At 49.7% G+C, this 6,914-nt stretch overlaps 1 non-coding gene across 1 annotated transcript; it reads left to right on the forward strand.

The window, feature by feature from the left end:
- The first annotated feature begins 226 nt into the window (after positions 1-226).
- On the forward strand, positions 227-298 carry TRNAC-ACA. Its single transcript has one exon. It is a non-coding gene; the product is annotated as a tRNA-Cys (tRNA).
- Positions 299-6,914: the final 6,616 nt, after the last annotated feature.

Consider the following 6,914-nt stretch of genomic DNA (forward strand, 5'->3'; position numbering starts at 1 on the left):
AACGGTTACAGTATAGCCGAGGAAACTCTGAGCCGGGAGATGCAGCGGCTGGTCCCTGGCACTAGGGTCGTCACGGTGGCCCACGTCTGTGCTGGACTCGGGAGCGCCTCCTGCACTCATCAGCATCTCCTGAAAGTGACCACTAAAATGTCTCACGAGCTCAGCATGGGTCCCCTTGCAGAGCCCTCTGTCCAGCAGCCTCACGCTATTACAATGAAACCTTCCTTCCCTGCTGGCTCAGATGGTAAAGCATCTGCTTACAATGCAGGAGACCCAGGTTCGATCCCTGGATGGGGAAGATCATCTTGAGAAGGAAATGGCAACCCACTCCAGGACTATTGCCTGGAAAACCCCATGGACAGAGGAGCCTGGTGGGCTACAGTCTGTGGGGTCACAAAGAGTCGGGCATGACTGAGTGACTTCACTTTCACTTTCCTTGGGTTGCGCCGTAAGAACAGGCAGTGCAGGCACCCAGCTCCATGTCTGCGGCTCCAGGACGAGGTGCCCTCAGCAGGGTCCCTTCCCAGGACTTGCCCTGATGGAGGGTGTGCGTTCCGAAAGCCTCCCTAAGGGGTGGACCCAGGGGACCGAGGCCGGGAACCAGGCTCTTCATTCCTCCTAGCACCTGCAGGCTCCCCTCTGAGACCATCTCCCTGAATCTCAAGGACCGCTCTTCCTTGGGTGTCTTGGAGGGGCAGTTCTCATAGAAATATGTTCTCCTGGCTTTTGTTTACCTGAAAGCATCTCTTCCTTTAAAAAAATTCAACTTCAAGGTATAAATGCATGTAATAAAAGGCACTTGAATTAAGTGAACAGTTGAGAGAGTTGACTCTCGTGTAGCCACTCCCACACCCAGGATAAATGACCCCCCAAAGTCTCCCACGCCCCTGAGTTTGGTTTCTGGACCACAGCACACCCAGCCCTGGGAAAACCCTGATCTGCCTCCCCAGACTGGTTTGGTCAGCTCTAAGCCTTCACATAAAGGAGGTCACCCTTGTGTGTCTGGCTGCTGGTACTCCGCACACTGTCATCAGGGCATAAAATCAAATAAGGAAACTAATTAACACAACTGTGTTTCAATTAATTCACGCAGGCTCACTGAAGAGGGGAAAACTCACCCGAGAACATTTGAACAAGATGACTCGGCTGCGTAGCCTGACTATAAAGGCCGGAAAGAAGAGCCTGTGGACAGATGTTGACCTCTGGCTGGTGAGTTCATCTCTCAGTGGTGTGGTTGGCACTTCTGAAATGCATTTCTAAAAAGATAGGACTGTGTGAACGGGAGAACACCTTGAGGGGATACGCTCAAGCTTCTCGGGTGGTGGAGGGGAATTACAAATGTGGGAGCAGGAGCTATGGTCCCCGTTTTGCCTCTGAGCTCGAGGTGAGGTGTGAATATCCACACGTGTTAGGGTCCACTTGCCAGAGCACAGAACCATCCTCACACTATTCTTACCAAGAAATGCAGAATCTGAGTGTAATTGTGGGAAAGCATCAGACAAACCCGCATTGAGCATTTTATAAAATAACTTCCCATCCTCTTGAAGGATGTCAGAGCAGTGAATCGTAAAAGTGAGAGGCTCTGACCTAGATGAGGGGGAACCAGACAGCTGGATCTCGGCTCTCAGGCTGCACAAAGTGAAACGAGTGTGAACGGCATTGTGGGAACAACGGGAGAACATTGAATAAGGATTTTGGATTAGACAGTAACATCAGATTGACGCAAAATTTCCTAACTGAAAATTTTACTGTGGTTATATAACAGAATGAACTTGTTCTAAGGGAACGGACACTAAAGTGTTTAGGAACACAGGAACACCATGTCTGAAAATGTGTATGTGTGAGTGTGAGAGAGGTTTGAGTCATACACGATCATGGAGAGAGAAGGTGCACAAATGATGGAGAAAAGGAAATAGTTAGTGGGTTGGGGTAAAATGTAGATAGGGCTAACTCACTGTTCTTCCGCATTTTCTGTTTCTGAAATCGTGTTCCCTACGTGGTGTTATGCCATAGCCTTCCGGATCTTTCCCTACGTGGTGTTATGCCATAGCCTTCCGGATCTTTCCCTACGTGGTGTTATGCCATAGCCTTCCGGATCTTTCCCTACGTGGTGTTATGCCATAGCCTTCCGGATCTTTCCCTACGTGGTGTTATGCCATAGCCTTCCGGATCTTTCCCTACGTGGTGTTATGCCATAGCCTTCTGGATCTTTCCCTACGTGGTGTTATGCCATAGCCTTCCGGATCTTTCCCTACGTGGTGTGATGCCATAGCCTTCTGGATCTTTCCCTACGTGGTGTTATGCCATAGCCTTCCGGATCTTTCCCTACGTGGTGTTATGCCATAGCCTTCCCTTCCCTACATGGTGTTATGCCATAGCCTTCCGGATCTTTCCCTACATGGTGTTATGCCATAGCCTTCCGGATCTCACTTCTGAAACTCAGCTTTCAGCCTTACTGTTCCCGTGAAAGTAGGGGTTCTTCTCCCTCTTTTTTCGTGTACTTGTAATTTGATTTTTCTAATTTATTTATTTTCAATTGAAGGATAATTGCTTTACAGAATTTTGTTGCTTTCTGTCAAGCCTCAACCTGAATCAGCCATAGGTATACATATGTCCCCTCTCTTGAGAAGCTCCCTCCCATCTCCCTCTCTTCTCCCTCCCCCTTTTACTATTTTCCTTATTTTGCTCTCTGGGTCTTCCACTCTCTGCTTTTGAATATGCTATCTAGGTTGGTCATAACTTTCGGGTATACATATGTCCCCTCCCTTGTGAAGCTCCCTCCCATCTCCCTGTCTTCTCCCCTTTTATTATTTTCCTTATTTTGCTCTCTGGGTCTTCCGGTCTCTGCTTTTCGGGAGCATGAGGATGGTTTGCCCAAGGAAGGTTTTCTTTGTGTCTGTCCTGGTCTGGACGTGGAGCATGCCTTAAATCCACAACATGACACTTTTAATTAGGTTTGGGCCTCTGTTACAGAGTGAACTGTGTTCCCCCAAATTCCTATGTCGAAGTCTTACCCCAAATGTGTGGGAAACAGCCCTTAAGGAGGTAAATCTATGCTTAAATGGGATCATAAATGTGGAGCCCTGATCCTATAGGACTGGTGCCCTTTTAAGAAAAGGAAGAGACACTAAAGATCTCTTTCTTCCCAAGTGCACAGAGGAGAAGCCACGTGAGGACACAGAAGGTGTGGTGTGCAAGCCCAGGAGAGCCAGCCCAGCTGGAGCCTCAACCGTGGACTTGCAACCTCCAGAGCCGTGAGAAGGCAAGTCTGTTGTTTAAGTCATGTGATCTGATAATTTGTCATGGCAGCCTGGGCTGACGAATACAGCATCAGTTTTGGGAAACAAACAGCCAGAATTCTAAATATTGCCCCCGTCTTATTCTCTCTCTGCTTCCCTTTGGATACGCTAATGTACAGTATGTAAGTCTACGTATAAGCTAGCTAAGCAGCCAGGCTACAGTCCACAGGGTCTCAGAGCCGGAGATGACTAAAGCAACTTGGAATGCACACACGCCAATACAGCCGTTGCTTCGTAATAGTGTTAAATGGAATATAATATATAAAATGCTGAATCGCCATGTTGCACACCTGAAACTATTATAATATTATGTATCGACTATACTTCAATTAAAAAAAATTAAAGAAATGGTATGTAAGTTTCTTGGACACTAGAGTCTCATAGAAGTTTATCACTGAAATAAGGTTCTCATCTGCCTTGTGTGTGTGCTAAGTTGCTTCAGTCATGTCCAGCTCTTTGCAGTCCTATGAACTGTAGCCCACCAGGCTCCTCTGTCCAGGGGATTCTCCAGGCAAGAACACTGCAGCAGGTTACCATGCCCTCCTCCAGGGGGTTCCTCCCAACCCAGGGATTGAACCTGTGTCTCTTGCATCTCCTGCATTGGCAGGCAGGCTCTTTACCACCAGCCCCACCTCCTTCTCCTTAGAATGGGGTGATGAGCGGCAGCTTTCATTACTAGTATTTCTCTAGTGTTGGTAAACTGCATGAATTTTTGACTTGGAGATTTCTTTTAAAAAATTAAAACATAAGAATGTTTTGAGGGAAGTTTGGTATGTATCCTGCATAGTCAACTAAAGCTAGTCTGAGCCCAGCAGACTTGAAGTTCTATCCCGTGAGTCTAAGTATGTCTGAAAATGATAATCTGTGTTAAAGCATCCTCTACTTCAAAATCTATAAACTGCAACTGACAGTGAGGAGAGCCATCCACGAGCAGCTCTCCCAGGGGACGTTTCTGCGCACAAGTCTCAGACCGACTCCCAGCTCTGGATGCTAAGGAAAGGGAGTCCGGCAACTCCCAAGAGGCCTGTCAGCCCTCGCCAGTTTCAGCATCTTCTGAAAGATGCTTTGATCTAATCTATAACAAGAAGGGCTGCCGGCTTGATGAATGAAAACAGACAAATACCAAGACAATAGAGCGCCAGCAAACCACCAGGCAGGCCCGAGCACCCCGGAGCCCGAGTCAGGCTCTGGCTGAGGCTGTGAATTCTGGCCGTGCGGGCGCTCATGCTGGAGGACGCGCAGCTGGACCTGGCGGACCCCTGACACTTCGGCCATGGCTGGTCTGTCAGGGTCCCGTATTGAACTCATTTCTGTTAAAAGGATTGGCATTTTAAAGAGTAAGCAAGTGATTGCTGATTAGCAAAGAAGAACCTATTAATTGTCTTACAAGAAGTATGACATTGGTATAAGAATGCAGTATTCAAGCTATTTTGGAGGTGCATGCAACATACAAATTTATTTGGAAATTCATGCAACGTATAAAAGGATGTTTTAGATGTTTTTCAACTTAAATGTCAGAAACTGAGAATGTTATAACATTCTAGTTAGTGTCAAAGACAATTCTGAAATTGTTTCCTTGTCTGAGAGGGAATCCAGGGCTTCTCATCTGCATGCTACACTGGCAATGCTCTATTAAAGGCAGTTCTATGATTTCCGGGTCGAGTTTCGCTGGTCACCCTGCAGCCTTGCTGTGCAAACCCTGACCTGCCTGGCATCTAGCCTGGCACGTGGCCATGCTCTGGGAGCCAGCCTGGGCCTGGAGCCTCCTTGTCTGGCCTGGGAATTTCAGTCCTGGTCATTTGTGACCACTCCAGTGTCGTGCAGGGATGCCAGGGGTGGAGGCACAGGTGAAGTCCAGAAATGACTGGATGCCAGGTCTGACCTCTCCAGGGAGCATCCCCGTGATACGGATGGGCTCCACGGGCACTGATGCTGCCTCTCGGAGATGGAGAGAGAGGAGGAGGGCAGGTGGGAGCCGCAGAGCGCACATCCCCGTGTGGCGGGCACAGCCTAGAGTGAGGAACAGAGGTCCTGAGTCATCTGTCCCCTCTCCTGCCTGGCTGTGCCCAAGCCTCAGCCTGTGGCCGCGTCCAGGGACAGACAGTGTGAGTCTTGGCACACACACACTTGCCGCGGGCGTCCTCTCTTGGAGCGGGTGCGCTCTTGTTCACTCAGACTTCGGTGGAGGTTGAAGGGCAGGGGGCGAGCTGAACTCAGCGCAGACACCACGTGCAAAGCCGCCTTCTCCTCCAGTTCAGCTGAACGTCATCTGGAAACCAAGTCTGGACCGGATTGCACCTCCACCTCAGAAGCTCTGCTGATCCACTTCAGAGGCCGTTTAGCAAGGACCTGTTTCCCGAGGCTCACTAGTGGCCAGCGGCAGTTGTTCTACTTTATTTGCAAGGGCAGGGGCGAGAAATGAACACGTCCCAAATGAGAACTCTTGCTAGAGAGCAAGCATGACTCATTAAAGACAGGACGTGGGTGGTTGGGCACAGTCATGCAGCTGCAGAGAAGTTCCTCGCTGGGGCCTGGAGACTCGGAGATGCCAGGGACCAGCCGTGCCTGCAGGAGGCTGTGGTCTCTCAGGAGGTTCTTGTGGGGTGACTATGGCAATAACATGTCTTCGAAGTTAATTAAGCTGTCTTTACGCCAGTAACTTCCCAGCATTCCTGGTTTACTCATGCAAATGAACTCACTGGTTCAGGGCAGGATAGCCACCGTGCAGAACCAAATAGCTATTCCTCAGGGTTAAAAGCATTTTTTTTTTTAAATCAAGGCTGCAACAAAGCCCCCCACACAAGTACTTTTGATTTTTTAATTAATCAACTTTCTTTTTAGAAGAACTTTAGATTCACAGTGAAATAGAGTGGAAGGCTGAGTCCCCTACCCGCTGACTCACACAGGCACAGGCACCCCCAGGAGTACCAGCCCACCGTAACGGCAGGTTCACTAAGAAACCCGCGCCGACAGACATGTCCTGGGGCCCCAGGCCTGCAGTCCACACAGGCTTCGCTCTTGGTGGTGTGCACTCTGCGTTTGCACAGATGTGTGACAGCGTGTATCCACAGTCACTTTTGGTTTTCAGAAGCCACACTTGCTTTATTGACAGAGGAGGCTTTCTAGGAATTCCTGGGGCTGAGTCACCCAGAACTAGGCTTGTCTGACGCATAAGGAGTCAGGCATGGAAAGGGGCATCCTGGAGATTTCACCCCAGAGTGGGAAGGGCACGGGTGGAAGGGCACCTGTCCCAGCCCCGGGAGAGGGAAGCCTTCCAGGGCGTGAGGGTGGGGAGAACGAGGATGGTGCAGTGGGCAGAGTAGCGGGTCCCCCAGAATGTCACTTCCTACTCCCCCAAACCTGTGGCTGCACCACATACAGCAAAGGGGCTTCGCAAGTGGGATTAAGAATCTTCAAAAAGGCAGATTATCCCGGATTATCCAGATGAACCCCCAGGTAGTCACAAGGGTCCTTACACACGATGAACTTCCCCAGTTTCCGCACGTTAAGTGGTCACTGCCGATCACAGGAAGCCTCGCTGTCCTCCTGCTGGGCCAGCTGGGACCTGCTCTTACAGTCTGGAGTCACCTGGGTCACACTCCCTGTTTTTGCCCT

This window comes from Bos indicus x Bos taurus, chromosome 26 (assembly GCF_003369695.1).
Source record: "Bos indicus x Bos taurus breed Angus x Brahman F1 hybrid chromosome 26, Bos_hybrid_MaternalHap_v2.0, whole genome shotgun sequence".
Lineage (NCBI taxonomy): Eukaryota > Metazoa > Chordata > Mammalia > Artiodactyla > Bovidae > Bos > Bos indicus x Bos taurus.